Source organism: Falco punctatus (assembly GCF_963210335.1).
Source record: "Falco punctatus genome assembly, chromosome: 4".
NCBI lineage: Eukaryota > Metazoa > Chordata > Aves > Falconiformes > Falconidae > Falco > Falco punctatus.
In genome coordinates this window covers 97,516,722-97,536,312 of record NC_137583.1, presented here as the reverse complement: position 1 = coordinate 97,536,312, position 19,591 = coordinate 97,516,722, and the positions used below count along the sequence as shown (strand labels likewise).

The 19,591-nt window shown below is 45.6% G+C and overlaps 1 protein-coding gene across 5 annotated transcripts in view; it reads right to left on the bottom strand.

The window, feature by feature from the left end:
• KIAA1143 overlaps positions 1-19,591 on the bottom strand; it is a 102,583-nt gene that overhangs the window by 56,683 nt on the left and 26,309 nt on the right. The gene's annotated exons all lie outside the window — the stretch shown is intronic.

Below are 19,591 nucleotides of genomic sequence, written 5' to 3'. Positions count from 1 at the left end.
CATTAAAGTCACAGGCATGCTCAAAACCCCAGGAAAATCAGGACATGGCTTGCCTAGCGCTGGCTGTCCATCAGTCCTGCACAGTGGTGCGCCACACTGAGAGCTAGCCGAGGTTATTCGGGGTGGGGTGGGATGGAGGGCAAGGAAGGAGCACGGGGAAAAAGTTCCTCTCAGCCCCAAGCACCCACCAAGCTGCAATGCGGTCAGTGGGGAAAGCAACTCTTGTTGGGCCGATAATGAGCTGTCCTCATTATAAGATTAGATGCCAGAGTGAACAACACCCTCTTAATAATGCACACATCACTATGACAACCATGGAGTTTGATACCCGAGGACAACTTTATTGTGCTTGTGAAATTTCCCTATTTTAAAAACACTATTTATAGTTATCAGACATAGATTCGCCATATCCACCCTCCTCCTCGTCTCTTCACCTTCCTTGTTTCCAAGGCAGGATCGGCCAAAGTGTTTATGCGCCACTCCTAAGGTTAGCAAACTGCTGTCAAGTAGCAGCGCCAGAGTCTGCTGACACAATTATCCTGCTAGCCCATACATAATTAGTAAAGCTAAGCCCAAACTATATTAATACCAGGATTAATTACGGTGGAAGCATAAACAAGGATATTAATGCTATGAAAGTAGCAGTACGGATATTCGACAGCCCATATGCTTGTCTGTAGGACCACTAGGGATTGTGTTGAATCGGGAGCTGTGCGGTGCCCTGACTGTAATGAGAAATGAGAAAACTGCTGAAAAATTGATGCCGCCTGCAGATTGCACAATCCGCTGAACAGCAGGGGGTCGGCTTCTTACATCTCCCACTCTCGGTACAATATGCTAATTTCTGCATGCATACGAGTGTAAAAGGAAAGAAGAAAAGATTTCACAAAAGGAAAAAAATGCAAATGACAACCACAAAGATCACTGCAGAGAAATCCATGAGCTTTATATGGATTAACTGTGTTGGAGCTAGTGCTTGTCTGAGTTTAACCCTTTCTGTCCTAGACCCTTTGGCAGGTCCTTTTTGTGGTGCAGAGGAATACTTGCAGCTCCTTTGTGGGAAGGGAAGGAGGGAGGGGAGGGCAGTGGGGAGCTGAAAGGAGGGAAAGGATCTTTTTTGCTCTCTTCCATGCCTGCACTCCTCTTGCTTTAACACTGACAAGGAGGCAAGGGTCTGGAAGGGGGAAGTAAAGAGATTGAGAGGCGAGTTGAGAAAAGGAGGCTAACCAAATGTTGATAGTATTTGAGAGGAGACCAGTACAGCCCAGGCAGGTCCAGCTTTAACTGGGGGGGGGGGGGGGACGACTAGCAACAGACCCTCTCAAGTCCTGCAAGAGCTCCTCTAACTCCCTGCGCCCCCCCTCAGAGCTTGACTTTGCAGCCTGTGGCCAGCAAGGTCCTCCTAATAACATGCTACAACATCCTTATCAAGACAACTACCCCATGATTATTTTCTAGCCCTGATTCACCACGTCTTCCTCCCAGGCAAAAGAAGCAGATGTGCTGGCTTGATGACAAGCCCATCTCTTTGCTGGAGACAGCTGACGCGCCGGTGGTCCTGTGGTTCCCCGGTGCGCCCAGAACGTGCACCACGCCTGCAGACAAGGGGCTCCAGCAGCGCCCAGACAATCCTGCTGCCATTTGCATTTGCCTTGCTCCCAGAGAGAGCCTAACTCTGCCCTCCGCCTGTCCCCCTCTGCCACCCATGGCACCTGAGGGAATCACTTCCACTGCAGCCCCAGGGAGCAAACCAGCCCCTCTGCCTTGCACGTAGTGCTGCCAGTGTGGAATAAAACCCACGGGTGTCAAATCTCATATAGATAATGGAGGGGTGCTTTGTCGATGCCTGGACCCTTCGGGTGTTGCCAGCGGGGGCCACCCACCTGATGGTTTATGCCCCTCTTGCAGCAGAACAGGAAGGCAAAGAGCCTCTCCTCCCCAGCCTGCAGGGGGGAAATACCTATGTTTCTGCAATAAGACAAATCAAAGCCTTAATTCTTCTCCAATAATTAAAGAGATTACTTGCTCTCTCTTTAGGAGCAGCAGGAGCAGCAGCAGGTGCTGTTATGCGTGGTTCGATGTATGCATAATGCAGTTTCTGTATGCAATTGCTGTGTCCAAGCGTGAACAGAAACCTTAGGAAATATTTGTCATTAAAAAGCTGCCACTGGTCCTATGTAATACAGAAAGCGCTCAGCAGAAAGAAGTTGTTTGCTTGTTTTAAATACTTCTGGAAAGAATTTAGCACTTCTGGAAAAAATATTATGGCTCTGGCAGCCCAGAGCACAAAGACTGAAATGCCTGTCTCGTGCCCCGCAAGGAGAGAGATGTGCATCTTTGGAAGCCCCAACCTGGACAGACACTTGCAGCGAAGAGGAGAGGGGGCAGAGGAGAAAAATCTGAAGGCCATCCTTCCCCCTTATCTGAGGCAGAGACTGTGAGAAAGAAGGATGACAAATGTTTTGGGGTTTTTTGTGGCATAAATTTACCAGAGAAACTGGGACAACCAATGAACACCCTGCAGATTGGAGTACCTATGTGAATTTTCAACTCACAAGTGGAAAATATTTGTATTCCACTGGAAAGACTCCAATCACTTTCTCAGTGTCCTCGCATCCACTAACAATCTCCCCTCCTCCTCCTCCAAGCCTCTTTTACCCCCAGGACTACTTATATCAATTGCTGATCTTTAAGGGTTTTTTTCCCTGATTTGACTTAATTAATTTGATTTTAGCCTTTGTATCTGTGATTGCTTGTACATGCTCTTCTTCCCCTAAGTATTCTTCCCACCAATTGGTATCAAGTCTTTTCCCTGGTCTGATGTTGGAACCTGTACAAGCAGGTGAGTTCTCACCTGGGAGATCTTCACAGCGGATCCTTCTTCCCCTACAGTTGTATAATGCCTTCTAGATCCTGATTCAGAACATCACCTAACTCAGCAGGTCAGAACAGCTCTGACCCAGGTCAGACATGCAGTGATTGTATCCTACCTGACACCTTCTGACTCCATAGCCATAGCAATAATAGCAATAACAGATGAAGAAGAGCAGTTGGCAAACAACGAGGAACATGCTCAAATACTTCTGCTTGCAGCTGAACAGGGGCATTGTTACAAAGAACAGCCATTCCCCTAATATTTGTGCCAGAAAAGTCCCTTTAGGTAGATCTTCAAATAGCAAACAAATAAGTAAACGAAGAATGAGTTGTTGTTGAGCAGTAACCATTTGGAATATTTGAATGCAAATCATTCAACGAAAGCAATGAATATTTGAAAACAACTTTTCTACTGTATTAGTTCAGCTCTGCCATTATAATAACCATCCTGAAGTTACACGGGAAGTCTAGGGGGGCACTAAAATTTCTTCTTTTTCTATCGCTCTGTTTGCACCAGCCTGACAGCCTAAGAAAAAAACGAATGATGAGCTTCAACCTTGTTGGAGTTAAAAGGTGTTTGGGGACAGGGGGAAGCAGTGTGTTTACAGCAGAAAGGCTGTCCCCCTGCATGAGAGAGTAGCACAAGAAGCCACTGTTAGGAATATCACAGGAGGAAAACTCCACAACTCAGGTGAGAGAATGTCATGTTGGTAGTAATTCAGAGCTGCTATGTTTCAGGAACGAGCTGCCCACTCCTGAAACCCCTCTATGCAAAGCTGTTAGCTGGAGCCAGCCAGCTGGAGAAAACGAGGAGAATAGGGAGAGCAGATAAAACCACCCCAGTCAAATGGGGCAAGTGAGAAGGCTGCCGGTCCAGGCACCCCTGCAGCAGCTGTGGGGCACACGGCCACACAAGGCACTGGCACCCAGGGGCACGCGGGTGCTGTGGGGGGTACAGCACACTGCCACATCGCACCGCCCAGGCAGCGCGGCAGCGCCTGTGCCAAATCCTCCACAATTAGTCAAACTACGTCAGATTAAACCAGCTCATTAAAGTGGCCTCTCGGATTTATAATGAAGGCTTCTCCTTTATATAAGCTGGACTGGTACCCCTGGACTATACACACCTTTGATTTGAAACAGAAACAATGCCTAATTCTGCTAGTCTGCATTGGCATGGCTGATGAGCCCTTTAATTTTGATTCCCGCTGCAATTTAACATTATGGTGGAAAATTTCAGTTTAAATAATTTTTACCCTTCTTCCCTCTGTTTTTTTGCATCTCTGCATCATCTCTGGGTAAAATTGTTTACGCTGTAAAACCAACTCTGCCTTTTTTTTATTATTTGAGCCTGGATCAGGTCACTGATACAGTCAAAAGCCCAGAAGCACAAGCAATCAGATCAGCTTTGCTGAAGGAGAAGCAGAGAGGCAGGGACAGAAGCCCTCACATCAGGATCGTCACTGAGAAGAAAGTAAGGGGAGCCACACACCAACAGAGTCTTCTAGAAACACCAAATGCTGTTTCCACCAGGGAAAGCAGTATTTTGAAATCTATGGCAGGGCAATGCAGGACATAGTTTCATCAGGGCACACGTCCATTTGAATTTGTGCTGAGCTCAGGAGGCCCAGGTGAGTTTGCATAATTAACAACCTGACCTTGCGACCTGAATGCAAATGCAGTTCCCAGTGAAGTCAACAGGAGACTGCTGTGTGTGAAGAAACCAAGGCTTGTATGAGTTTCATATATGGCAGTGACGAATTCAGCCATAAAGCTATTCATATGGTGGCAGTATTTTATTTATTTTTTTTTTTTAAGAACTTGTAAGGAATTCGTAGTGGCAGCGAAGTACAGATAGGCAGCGATGATTCCCCCAACAACACCTTGCTGCTGGTGCAAAAGCCCCCACATAGATTAAGCTTCGCAGAGCACTTATGCTGCCACAAGCCCCACTGATGACTTCGAAGTGGGCGACTGCTGAGGAGAAAAATAGTGAGGCGATGGCAAGATCCCCTTCCGGAGGCTGTGACAAACAACTTGAACCATGTGGAGACACATGAGCCCTACCTCAGATGTGCTAATGCTCTGGCTCCTGTCCAGGGAAGCCATCACACCACCGAGCCTCCCCTCCCCTCCCTCTTGCCCGGAAAGTTGTGTAGTGCCACTGCGCGCGCTGTCAGACAGATGCCCCTCGCCGCTCCAGCCCAGGGGAGCCCTGCACGGCACGGGGACGCATAGATGTGCACAATATGCTTCTGCCTGTCACTTGGCTGTGGCAGTGCTTTGAGTTGTCGTGGTTTTTTTCTGGATAAAAGGGGCTGCGTGAACATAAGTCCTGATTGCTACCCCGGGTTGCGTGCAAGCCCTCTGAGCGGGACTGATCTATCGCGGTGGGCAGTTCTCTGTCTGATGTGACCTGAAGTAATTAAAAGTGGCCCAGCAGGCTGGTGTCTCCCTCCCCCACCTCCCCTCTCACTCTGTTTGCTGGCATTTACCCAAAACAACAGTGACTGATGGCTCCGAGAGGGCTGTCGCTGCTTTCCCTGCCATGATACGGCCATTGATCCGGCAGCATCTGCCAACTTATCAGCACTTACTTTAATGCCCTGCCTCAGGTTTGATGGGGGGGTGTGTGTGTGTGTGTCCCATCTTGTCCCCCCCAGTGATAATTGCTACAAAGAAGAACTCCTTTGTGAGCAGCCTGATGAGATCCAATTACCACCGTGCCAGTATTCAACCTTGGGAATGCTCATGACCACAGACTGACCTCAACCGAGGATGCTCAGCCCTCTGTCGGGGGGGAGGGCTGAGGGCAGAGTGGATGGGCATCATTGAGCTCCACCAGTGACTGCACCTCTGTCTCAGGTCCATCACTAGGAACCTGCCTCAATGTTAATTCACAGTACAACCCTAAATAAAGGAACCTGTTGTGTGTTTCTTCTTCTTTCTCCCCATCTCTCCCCACCTACAAGGCATGAGGAAGAACCACATCAACCACCAACGTGGAGTTATACTCTGGAACTGAAATAATTGCACTAAAAATCTATTATCATTAGAGCCTGGATGTGGTCTTTTGGCAAAGCATGAATGAACTCTAAAGCATGAAGCATCTGTGTAGCTTCAGAGATGTGAAGTGGGTGTGCCCTGGGTCAGCCCAGGGTGTGCAAGCCAGAGTAAGCAACTCTCTGTGAACTTCCCCAGCAGTAAAGCAATCTTCATTGGAGAACAACCACCACCATTGATACACTGCTTTTCATGCAGCAGGTTCATCAGAAATGAAGCCTTAGATTGCAAGTTACATGAACAGTATGAAAAGCTTGGCATGAATTGGCCTGGCTCCAAAGGACCCAATACAGCTCCATGGGAATCATTGCAGCTTCTGTGTACCAAGAGCACCTGGGGGATGCAGGAACCACAGACAACAGCAGTAGGGATGTCAGCCTGTTTTCAACAGTGTCCAAGAATACCGTTTTCCCTCTTTTCCCTGTTAAAGCATGATATAACTATAACTTCCCACAAATAATGAATATTTTACCATGGTTTTTCATTTAGTACTGGGCCAGGCTAACCAGAAACCTCATAACGCTTTCTGCTTTCCTTTTTTTCTTCCTATTTTTTTTTTCTCTTGGCTTCTATTGTCCCATGGAAGTGTGCACATACAAAGCAAAGTGATACCTCTTTCAGGTCATGTAGGTACATGGGTGACTGCTCCACCAGGCACCTCGCTGGACACTTGCACATCCTGGGATGCAACCTGCAGACTCGCTGACAGGCTGACCCTCTTCCATGTGGCAGCGTGCCAGCCTGCCCAAACTGAGCTGGCACACTGCCACATACTCACCACTGGTAATTGCATCCATGAGCTCCTCTGCCCTAGGGAGAGGGAATTACTTTTACCTCTCACTAAACACCTAAAAAACTCTTCTGGTCCAGGTCTTTCATTGCTCACTTTCCACTCATCCATATGATCAGCCTATCATCTTCAGCTGAAAACATCTGACCTTTCTGACCACAGGCATTAAAGTATCATCAGCCCGATATTCAACCATCTTGAGAGCACCTTAAACATCCTGGGATTTGCAAGGAATATTGCAACACCAGTTTGTTGCCTTTAGGAAGCTCCTTTTTTTCAGCAGGGAGGAGACTCGAGGTGCTCGGCACTGTCTCCTCTGCTGCTTTTGGCCCTCCCTCCCTGCCCCATGGTGCAGTACAGAGCGGAGGGAAGGAGGCAAGGACACATTTGGCTGCCACGCTTCAGCCTCGCTGGGGGTTTTCACTGAGCACCACGTGCAGCAGCACCAGATGCACCTGGGAGCCACATGTGGCCCATCAAATGCGCGTTCGCCAGCCAGCACCGTAGCTCCTGTTGAAAGGAAGCCCCAGCCATGCCATTTTATCTCGGGCCTGAGAACACCTCATGAAACCTGAAACTCACATTTCACCCAGATGCAGCACTGCTGCTGCTGAGGCAGCGGAGGCAGGCTCAGGGCCAGGGGCTGTGGTGGCCCCGCAGGCACCCCGCTGGCCCCAGCCCAGCAGACCCGACTGTGGCTCACCGCCTGGGGCCAGCGAGCAGGCTGAGCACCAGGGAGCTGGAAAGGCAGACTGCTCTTCGAGGATGGCATGGAGGTTTTGTGCAGCAAGCAGGACTCCTGACCAGCACCACCCTATGATAAGCTTTTTGATGAAAATTTGAATTTTGAAACAAATATATAGAGGCATATAGACAAGATGCAGGAGAGAAATGGATTTTCTTGCCCATTTTTGCTGCAAGATAATGAGACATGAAAAAGCCTTTCCTCTGCTTGTGGGTTAGGGTTTTTTTTATCCAAATGTCAGGATGGTCCAACCCGCTGCCATGCCAGCAGGACTTTTGAACATCTAATAAACACTGTGCTGTCAGGTTCTTCAATCTTCAGTCCAAGCATTGACCAAATTTTGTCAAATCTTTATGACCGCTTACTCCTCACAGTGTGTTTTGGCTCTTAGACCCAGCTGACCTACATGCAGACAGCCACCAAAAGCGGTGGAAGGCCCTGCCCTTAGCCCAGTGTCTGTCTTGCCTCCCTTCTGCTAGCACGTGAGGCAGTGAGGTCAGCTGGGGCAGGGACCTAATCCACATGGACACTGCTCCTACCAAAAAAGTAGAGATGGTTTTCCATCCAGATCAGTCCTCTCCTCGGGCGGGCTGCACAGCCACCCTTACGCCGCTCTCAGCTGGCTGCCAAAGTGCACAGCCCCTCCCTCAGCTGTCGGGGCGAAGTACACCATAGCATCCGCACCAGTCTCAGTGTCACTCTCACAAAGGAAAACGCCACATGCCAGGAAATTAAATTAGAGCGAGCAGCTTGACAGCATCATTTCTTCCTCATCCCAAATGAATGTTGCTATAGAGGCACAGGGACAGAGACAGGGCAGCAAAATCTGCCACATGCCCAGACTGGAGAAGGGGAAGCAAGGACCTTTTATAGAAATCTAGGCCTACTAACCTAAATATTTCCTTTTTTAATTACCACCCTTTCAGAATCTAACCACTCAAGTGGTAAATGTGTGTGTTAGGATTACTTGTGTGATCCCTTTATTTAGGGAACACCAGTGTCCAAAGACGGTATCACTTTCACCTGTAGAAAATCCTGTTGCTGGGGCAGAGGCTGCACTTTTTATAAAGTTCCCAAAGACTATTTGGAGACATCCCCAGTCTGGTGAGATTACAAGGAAACACTTTGTTCAGAGCCGCAAGAAGAACTCTTGCTGCCTCCCAAAACAACGGGGTAATAATGAATAGCAACTGTGGGTCAGATGCTCAGCTAAGAAGAACGGGCATCACTTGTCAGTCCTCAGCAGAGCTCGGGTGGCTTACACCAGCAAAGAACCAGGGTTTCTCTCTCTACCTGAGGATATCTATAGAGGATTCCTTATTTGCTGGGGTGGCATGAAGTTGTTACTGCCACGAATTTGGGATGCCTGCTCCACTCATGACTAACGAGGCCACAAGTGAGTCATATTAGTAACCCTGGCATGACTGACACTTGGATTTTTACTGTGCCACACCACTGCCTCTTGTTTATGCCAAAGGATTTACAGGCACAAACCCTAACTCTGAGACTTTAATAAAGTCTACTTTCTTAATCCCTCTCCCTATACTGCTAATTTGCCTTAGCAGAGACCTAGGAGGGAAAAGAAATACAAATGGTGCATTTTAAAATGTCTAAGCAACTCCCTAAAACAGCAGTTCTGTCAGTCAGTGTCATAACTTTAAAATCTTGTTTTTCCAATCTGCCACGGTTGGAAACACTTGCTGTATTCCTCTGGAAAGGAGGATATCTCAGCCATCCGGTAACAGAAAGCCTTCCTTTCAAGCACTCATAATGATATATATTGATATTTGCTTCTTACAGCTGTCACTGTTTGGGGAACTAAATATTGTAAATACAGCAAAACCAGCCAGCAGACTAATTGATTGATTGGATGGTTGATTTTTGAGTGGAAATGGGATTTTGTATTTGAAAAGGAAATTTTTGCTGTTGGTCAATGTGGAGAAGCTTAAAGGAAATTGGATAAGGTATGAAATCTCAGATATATGTCCTCATTTACAAATAGATAAATTTCTTCTAATTTGAGTTGAGACTTCCAGCTACGTAATCCCAGGGGAATTCACAGCCGAGAAGTTGTTCTCGAGGAAAATTCTGCGTAAGCTACCAAGGCCAAAGACTGAAGTGATCAAAGATGAAAGTTAGATTAAGTGCAATTTAGCACCTGCTTTGGCAGCTTACCGCATGGGTATATGATCACCTCATAGGGTATAAATATATGCATGTGTGTGTATTAAACAACAGATATAAATCTGAGAACAAATTCACTTTACTATTTCAAAGCTTGGCTCTACAGGAAAATTACACTGCTATAAACCAAAGTGTGAATCTAAACTCATGCAACTACTTGGGCACCATCCTCTGTGGATATCCTTACTCTGGAGCTGCCCGTGTACTGCGGTGCAAGCAGATGGTTAAGATTTTCCACCGCAGTCAGTTCCTAACTCTCTACCTCAGCTGTAAAAGACAGCTTAAGTGATCTAAACCACAGACACAAAACATCTATTTATTTACACTGGCTGCTTCATTTCCACCACTACATGGAGTTAGTTAAGGCTGAATTGAAAAAGGAACCACTGGTATCTATGGAGATAGTTCAATAAATATATATTGCACCCACAGCCACAAACAAACTTGTTTTCACTCGGGAGATGAATGTGCCCAGGCGAGTGGGTCTAAGAACAGTCTTGACATTTTCATTATGTTGAATAAAGGGAGAAGCTCAAGAGAGAGGTCAAAAAGCCTGGGGAGGTGGAAGCCATGTAAAAGCTGCTTCCAACTGTGTGTAAAATGGTTAGTGACTCCAGTGTCCTAACAGCTGGACACCGAGTTGGCAGTGTAGGCGCTCCTGCATGCCAGTTTCTCATGGGGCAAAGGACAGCTTTCCTTGAATTGCCAAGCCTGCTCCAGTGACCAGGTATTACTGAAGAGGTGACAGGCACTGGGACTGGCAGGGCTGGTTTGTTTTCAAGGTATTAGAGGTATTATATTCAGTTCCCAGTTAGTGACAACTGCTTGGACTTAGATCCTCATGAGGCTCTTACTCTTGTATATTATTTACAGCGTACTTCTTTTCCAGGGGCAAATGTCTAAAGATTTTGTAGTTGGCTTTTTTTTTGTACAGAAACAGCTCTAGCATATAGAATAATCTCAGTGAAATGGATGGAAATGGAGGCAGGAAGGGTCGGAAGAGCAGCTAGGAAAATATCAAATTTAGCTAATAATAAAACAAAGTGTCCAGACGATTTCTTTTCTTTCTTTCACTGGTGACTTTTGCCAACAGTTAAATATCAAAAAGGAGACAGACCAAAACCTGTGACATGAACAGTTCCTCCCTGCTCCTCTACTAAACTTCAGGGAAGTTCAGCTGCAAACTTATTTAGCTTTCTCCTGTTTGATATTAAATGAAAAATCCTAGCATTCACCAATGATTACATTCCTCAGCAAATCCATCTGCTGCTGCGCTGTTTCCATGGAAGTTGAGCTCATCAGCTTTCTCACTAGTTTGATGCCCATGCATGAGTTCAGCCAACTTGAAGGCATACCTGAGAAACCATAAGGCCCCTTTCTTTTGTAGCTTGATACCTGCACCCTACACAGCTCACTGCAAGGCTGAATCCCAAATCAGTAACTTCAGCTAGAGAAGAATAGCTGTGCCAAGGCAGAAAGAGTTTAGCTAAGGAACCTGTCCTTCATTAACATGCAAGCCCATCATGAATTTAGGAATGAAATTCTAAATCTGTACACTTCCCACCCACTCTCATTACCAAGAAAGGACAAAAGTCTCAAGATGCCAAAAAACTGATGTGGGCCGTCCCTCCCCAGGTTTGTTTATTGGGTGTTTTGGGGAATGGTCAGCCTGCTGTCCTGACCACTGGTACCCCCACGCTGCTCCACTAAGACCCCTCTGGAGCTCGCTTCCTCCTCAATTTTGTCAGCATAATTGCACATGAAAGGGCTCTCTAACCCAACTGTTGAAGTTATGAGAGCTACAAAAATAAATGCAGTGCTGGAAGTGTTGAGGCTGACCCAGATTACGGTGACAGAACTGGGTTAGGGAGCACCTCCAACCTGCAGTTATGCTGGCAGATACAAAGTGGGAATAATGTTTAGCAGCATGGAAAAGGGCAGCTGGGGCACGGGGTGCTCTGAAACTGGGTTCAGCTGAGGCCAGAGGAGCGCATTAACCCTTGCTTTAAACAGCACCTGCTGTGGAGGGAGCATCCCATTTCTTTGCTCTGTGATGAACTCTCCCCTATGGTACGAGCATTCAGGAGGCTTTTCAGTGATGACGGCAGCGAAGCTAAAAGAAGCAATGGAGAGAAAAAGGGACAGGGTGAGAAGCTGGTCAGAGGTGAAGGTTGTCCTTGCTTTAGGGTCTAGTCAAAAGACTCTAAATTACATACATGTAAAAGAAAAGCCCTCTTCTTTTTCCAAAACTTTAGAAGGGGATGGGTTTTTTTTCAAACCAACAGAAGCTCCAGGCTAGAGATGAACTCTGCCATCTCAGCGAACACCTCTGAACTGAAGTCCATCCCTCACTCAACGTTAGTGTTTCCCCCTCTCCCAGCACTTGCTACAGCAGCCACTTGAGTCAGTGAATGCCAGACCCTTCCGTGTCTCTGCAACCTGACTCTGGTCACATGTTAGAAAAGATTGTTGCAGATAGGAACAGTTACTACAGAGAAAATAAGGTTCCAGTTTCTTGGAAACCTTCTGTGGCAGGTTGTTAACCAAATGGTATTAGAAGTAAACATTTTTTCACAGACATGGAGAAATGGGCAAAGCCTCTGCACTTCTCACTTGGGTGAAGCTGGGTGAAGACCAGGAAAACGGGGAGTGGAAAGTAACGAGCCATCCACCAAGGTAAAACGGTATGTCTTTTTAGAGAGAGGCCATATGTCAGATCCATCCCAGAAGGTGAAGCTTAGTAGGAGAGGAAGACATGACATGCAAGAAGAGGCAGAAAGGCTAGCTCTGTTTTTCAAGACTACCTGGTGTTTTCCTGGCAAGGTGCCTCTGGTGAGAGAAGTGTCTTGCTCAAACATCTCCATTCCAGGGAAGTCACCACAAGCAGGCTATGTGGCCAGAAAAAGTCTTCCTCAGCACTGGAATAGTATTAAGACATGATATCAAGGGGAAGCTATTTGCATTCGGTAAACAAGTTGTATGACCTCTCTGTTGTTCCTCATGAATAATATGTATGTACGGTGATACAAAGCACTCCTTTAATAGAAATGTGAGACCACTTTGAGGGTGTTGGTTTTGCAGTAACCCCTGGAGAGACTGGGCTCTGGGTCATATCGCAACAGGGCCACTACCCTGTGACTGATTAAAAGCACCTCTTATTCCTAGCAGCACTCCCTCGCGTCTGAACTTTACGATTCAGGTAATGAGACCAAGGTGATCAGAGATATTAACAGACATCATGTCTAGCTGGAAAATGGGAAGCCGAGTGCAAACGTGAACACCTCCCTTAAGTAAGTTTTGTCTGTGAGCTTAGTGAAAGGACTGAAGTGCAAGGGAAAGAGAGTCACTCTCATTTCCAGTAATATTTTATTGATTTACTTCACATAATGCAGTTCAATAACTCATCCCCCAAACAGATGAAACTTCAGCTCCATATAAATAGGTATTAATCTCAAATAAATTACTGACGAGTCTTAATTAAGCAATAAGATGGAACTGCCCGTATAGTCGGGCTGATTAATGGCACACCTTGGACGTGCACTGAGGCATAGGGAGGCACAGGGCAAAATAAAGTGCTTCCAGTCCACCCATGGCATGAAATTAATCAGCAGAACGGCAACTCTAAACCCACCCTCAGGGTACTGGCACAGTCAAGAGCTTGACTGTTGCTCCAGCCATGACCATGCAACTTCCAACTGTTCGTTTAAAAGAAAATATTGCAGAAAACAAGTCCCTCAGATTCTTCCAAAGCAGCAGGCCATGTGATTGCATCGCTGTATGCATCTTTCTTATGAATCCAAATAAAACATGCCAGTAAGAGCAGCAGAAGCACGGGAGGTGCATAATGCAAGAAACTCACCAAGTAGAGCGACGCCTTTGCAAGTCCCTGGAATACGCCGTGTTCTTCAGTGCAAGCCGAAAACAATTCTGCACATTTCAGAGGGCATCGTTCTGATTTTGTTTATGGCGCTGTAAATTAGGAGGGACTCCATGGAGGTCAAGAGAACTAAAGGAGTGTGAAATTGATGCAAGGGAGAGAAGAGGGGGAAAAAAACTCCGTATGTTTCTCTCCTTGCACACTAGCATCAGAGCCTGCTTCCTGGTTTATCAAAGCATGCTATAGCCCTTTCTATTTCCTGCTAGAAAAGTAGACTATTAGCATACAGCTGCATCTCTTAGGAGAGCAACACAGAGAGAACTGGAGTTTTGGTGGAGTGTTTTTCTGTTGGGGTTTTTTTGTGGTTTTTTTTTTTTTTCCCACACAGGCAATATAAAACACACAGAAGAAGGAGACACAACAAAGCAGGTTCTCAGCTACTGTAATTCAGTGCAGCTTCATTGTAGTCAGTGGAATTATACTGATTTACAGTAGATGGTTAATTTACATCAGTCTCCCCCATTCCTCTCTCCCCCTGGGTCCAGAGAGGTTGAAAGCAAGCACTGAAGAGAAAACAATGTGTAAGGCCAAAGAAATTCAAGTGGCAGAGAACCTTGCAGAATGAGAATGCACCAATATTTAACAATGCAAAGGCTGTGTGCCAGAGAGGGAAAAGGGAGACAGAGGACATTCCCAGGAAACTAGGAAAAGTTTCCAGTGGAAAAGGCATTGCAGCTGGACGGTCCTGAATTGCTGGCATCACCTCTGAGCCTCTTCTGAGAAGAGGGAAAAGTACCTTTAAGTGAGTAAATGAGGGACTCCCACCATACTCTACACACTGAGATTATGGATTCATAATTATGGGACCTCACTGGATTACACATTCCCATTCCCTCCTCACTCAGGATCTTTCTAGTCTCCTGTATCCTGGGGCTCTGCATGCCTCCATTGCTACTGTTCTCCCTCTGCCTCACTGGGATCCCTCAAGACCACAAGACCTGCCTGGCATCTCCTTTTGGTTTTTTTCTCCTTTCCTCCTATGTCCCTTCATCACTGATTTTGTGAGCTTTGCTTTCATTAAGGTGGGAGGTAGGTGAAGAAATAAGCCATTGGCCATTGATTATTAGCACTAAGGGCTTCAGCCACAAGGATAACTGTTGTTGCTGATTAAAATACTGACTGTGGCTAACAAATCACTTTCTAGCTTAATAGTACTCTTCCTGCGTGCTCTATTCATCCTTCCAATCCAAATGGAAAAGTCCAGAGGAAGCTAGAAGCTTTGACAGCGAAAATCAGACCTTTTACAGGACTGTCACAAATAAAGCATTTGTTTGGAACAATTTCTCTGAATCAAATTAATACGGTAGGTTGTTACCTGGGGCAGCAGAAGACCAACCAGGTCAGTTCTTCTATCATGGCCTGCTACAATACAATGTGCAATAAGCTCTGGCTGAGGTGAAGCAGGCAGGCAGAAGTCAGCAACCTCTTCAGCCACCTCCACTGAATCCAACTGACAGCGTGGTGAGTCAGCTGGTCTTGAACACGTCAGGATGCCCTGCTAATTTTCCTCCAGACTTCAGCACTTGGCATTTTTCATCCAAACACCAGAATAACAGGCTGCATATTAGAACTCTTTTTACTTTCACGATTCACTCTGCACTTCAGCTGCCCTCTGTGCACACATGTACAGACACACACACACACACACCCACACACCCCTGAGCTACTGGCAGCCCAGCTATATCCATCCCAGCAAAGCCCTCTAGGGCAGATGTAAGTAATGCCAACCAAAACTGTTTTGGGTAGTGCACCTTTTAGTCTGGTTCACTGATGTAAATGAACTCTGGAAGGGAAGAAAAAATGTTTGTTTTTATGCTTGATGTTGGTTTAACTGCAGCTGCCATAAAAATATAGCTGGAAATGTCACAGCAGAATCACACCCTGACTGACAATGAAATACCAGCCAACATTTCTAGCATAAATCTTGCATAAAGAAAGTACCAATGTTTAATTTCTAGGGCAAAGGGAAGTGGGCAGACCCAACAGGCAAGAACTTAAAAGAAAAGAAAGAAGAAAGGCACTTTAGGAGAAAACAATTCTATTATTAACTAGATATTAATTCATATACATTAGCAGATAGTGCTGCATCCCATTAGCAGTCACTCTTAAAACAGTAAGAATTTTTCTGTCTAAGGCCTCTGGATAAAGCTGCCAATTGTTGAATGCAAAAAGCTCCAATGAAAATATTTAGTTTTGGCAGAGACAAGGCCACCTACGAGGCTTTCCATTTCCCTTTTTTCTCCTCCTTCTCCCTCTCCCAACCCCCTTGCAGCCATTAATTTACTAGCAGCAGCTGTGATTGTCTGAGATATGCAGAGAAGCGTAAGACCATCCTGTGCCTCATGCCAATGCTGTTAGTTCAGGAATATTACAGGATTATTTTTTAAGATGTTCCTCCTGTTGTATGCAAGGCTGGAATTGAAAAAAAGGAATTTAAGAGGATTTGCATGCAGTGTGTTTGTTATTCATTTTGTTGTTGCCACAGCATGTGGGATTTGTGTGCATTTAAGATATCAACTTAACTATGTTCCCTTCACTTCATTACTTGTGTTTGCCAGCTGATGGGATGCCAAGGTGAAGTAACTGAATCAAAGAAGATTTAACGTAAATACCATTTATAATATGGGGCAAACAATGTCATACTAGCGAGGTGGCTAGAGAAGGGGGAGAGGAGGGGAGGAAAAGGGGTATCATGTGCTGTTTGAATAGAGGGTGCGTCTCCAAAAGACTAATGAGAGGAGAAACCAGCTGTCCTGACAAAAATCATCTCAAATGCTGCCAGAGGCTTCTGTTGTCATCAGTCCCTTCTTTCAAATGTCTTTTACTGTGTTCTGAAAGGCATTCCAATCATTAGTTATCCTTAGGAAGAGAACTACAAATAACTACTGCATTGTGCCGTAGATTGGTTTTCTCCCATTTACACTGTTTCTTTACCAGATAGGCCTTATCAGATTTTGCCTTTCATCTTCTCACTCTCAGATTTTTTCTTTACAGGTACCAAGAAGGTAAAGACTAAAAAGTAGATGCTTGGTGTATAAGCATCTGTGCCCTACCTTCTTTTTTTTGAGAGCCCTATACAGTTAGGTGATGTGTTATTCACACGGTAGAGCTTTGCCAAGGGGCAAGTATGTGACATTACCCGTACTGTTTTCTAGTTGGGAAGATAAAATCTGCTGTCACACATCTATCTAAAATTTCACGTCTTGAGGAGAGGGACAGTAATCAGTAGTAAATGTTTTAGAGAAAGGAATGAGACATCCTGTTCTTGAAAATAATGAAATAACTTGGACCTTGAAGAACAGATTTCTATCAGGAATTCCCACTACCTGCACTTCAGGCACTTCAAGGCTAGGGTCACTTATTTTCACTCTTTTAAACAACCAAACAGTATTTTGTCTAGGGGATACACTCCTGTGGAGAATTTAGAAAAAATATCTCTTTATACCTACCTTTCTCCTCCATCCAGATTTTGGAAATGAGAACATTTATTAACAGTGGGAAATTGGAAAAGATATGGCCCAGTGAAGGGGAAAAGTCATTGTTACTCATTGCAGAAACCTTTTTCTAACAACAGCTTCAAAACTCATGAACCTGCCAAGGCAGCCTTCGTTGGAAAGGAACCAGGGCTGCTGGGATCAGATAAATGTCACGTGAAGTGGCTGAGTTACCATGCAAAAGCCTGATTTCAAAATGGCTCACTCGGTGTCCTCTGAGCCTGGCTGCTTTCTGATGAGCTGCCCATAAATATGTGTTTACGCTTTAAATGGCATCAGGAAATCAAGATAGGGGGGTAGCATGGAGGCTGAGCAAGGAGGAGATGGATGCAGCCCTCCCAAGTGCTCAGCCGGTGTCTCAACCACAAGGGATACCCCGTCCCCAAGACCCCTTTGAGCAGCACATGCCACCTGACAGCCCCAGCTGTCACCGTGCCAGCATGCCACCGGCTGTGCCCAGACTGCATCTGTGCCCCTAGCACGTGCCAGCCTACCTGCCTCTCTGCTGGCAAGAGTAATGACGGCAGGGAAAACGGGGGCAGCGGGGCTTTGGCACATATTAGGAATCAAGCCACATAACCAGGATCCCTGGAATGTTTGTATGTTGGTTGCTAGCAAATGTTTGAGCCCCGGCAGTAACACAGGCACAGCTGCTGTCGCCCACACTACTCAGAGTAATGTAGGACGTGACACAATCACACCTTTGCTCTTCTCTGAGGCTTTTGCTCATCGCTTTTGAGTCACAACCCAGGGGCATCAGGCAAGATGTTAGGAGACCTGACAGTACATGGCTTGAGACAGGTCATTCCACTTCTGTGCCTCTGTTTCTCAAGGTTTTACAGCCCTAATAATTATTCCTACGTTATCATCGCATCTTTTTGTTCTTCTGTTTACAGTACATCTTACAAGGATGCTGTGTACCGCTCCCATGTAGTTTTACTTTTTTACCCTCCGTTGTTTACAAAACCCCACTTAAAAGGCTGAAAATAAAATTTCTTTATTGATTTCTTTTCTTTTTCCATTTGGCAAACATCGATTTTTTTTCCTTGTGTTTTTAATGGGGCTTGAAATTAACATGAATCTGTTTGTTCAGATCCCTGTTTGAATTAGTACAGTTTTAGTAATAAAGTTAGGTAGCTGTTACCTTGGAAACAGAGCTCTGTTTTAGCAAACACTTTAACAAACATTAGGGCCTACAGAAACAGAAGTAGTAAAACAGGATTCCTCAATAAGAGATTGGTGGATGTTGGCATCAGCCAGTACCTTCAGCCCAGAACACGCTGCCTGCCTGATGGTGATCGCATAAAAAGTGTGTTAATTCAGGGGCTTTGGCTCTTTCACAACGTTCGAGTTTTTGCAAGTGCTTCTTTTCCCTTTTCATCGAGCAGTGCCATGTTGTCAGTCAGCATTAAGGACTCGCTGCTTTTCACTATCCCTTAATTGTCAAGCTAACCTGAACTGCTTGGCTTAGCTGTGTGCTCCTGTAAAGGTGCAGGTGTACTGTGTGTACCTCTGAATCCACAGCAGTATAACATCCAAGGTACTAGGCAAGATTGTTACGCAGGATGGCCACAGGGAGCTGACAATTACTTGCAGGGATATACTATGCTGCTACAAATACGCTGGTTTGAACAGTAGCCCACATGCTCAGAGATGTATTAGGCCTTATCTTCTGCAGAAGTGCAGGAGAGAGCCTCAAGACAAAAATACTGAAATGTATGTGACAGTTCAGAGAGTGGTGGTACAAACACAGAGACACAATATGCCCCACAGCTGAAACTGGAAAGCAATTGTCCAGATACAGCAGCTTCACTGGACAGAATGAGACAGAACAGACTGAGTCAGCTGTGTTAAGCTTTATCACCTGAAAATTGCTATTTACACCGGTTAGGTAAGGTTCATTTTCCTCTGTTTCTTTCCAGTAACATCCACTTGGTGCACCAGGATAGGACCACTCCCCTCCCCTTTCTACCCACCCCCCACCCCCCCAAAAGAGGAAGTGTTTAACAAAGATGAAAAAAACCTCTGGAACAGCAGAATTGTTTCAACACCTCCTTGAGAAGCACAATTTGTGTACGCTCAACTTTCTTTGACCATGAGGCTAAAGGTGTCTCAGCAGTGCTTGCTCAGATTCCAATTAAAAATAAGTAAAAATAAAATGCTGAAGGAGAGATGACATGCTGTTCTGCTGAGGTCTGTTGTTTTTTGATTGTTTCTGGCTTCCAATATCACCTTCAAAAATCAAAACTTGTAGCTGTGTGAAATGCCAACTGGCTGGTTACTTGTTTAGCTACGTGTATCTTTTGTGGATGGGCAGCAGAACAATGAAGAAGGAAGGATAATGCTTAGCGTAACCTCAGCATTAATGCATACAGCATAACAGATGAGTAGCCACTGCATTTGAAGAGCAGTTCATGAAGCAAAGTAGAAATGATGTGTGCGCAGGATATAATTACAGCAGTAATGTAATAACATTCCATGTTAGATTATTAGGGGTCTATTCT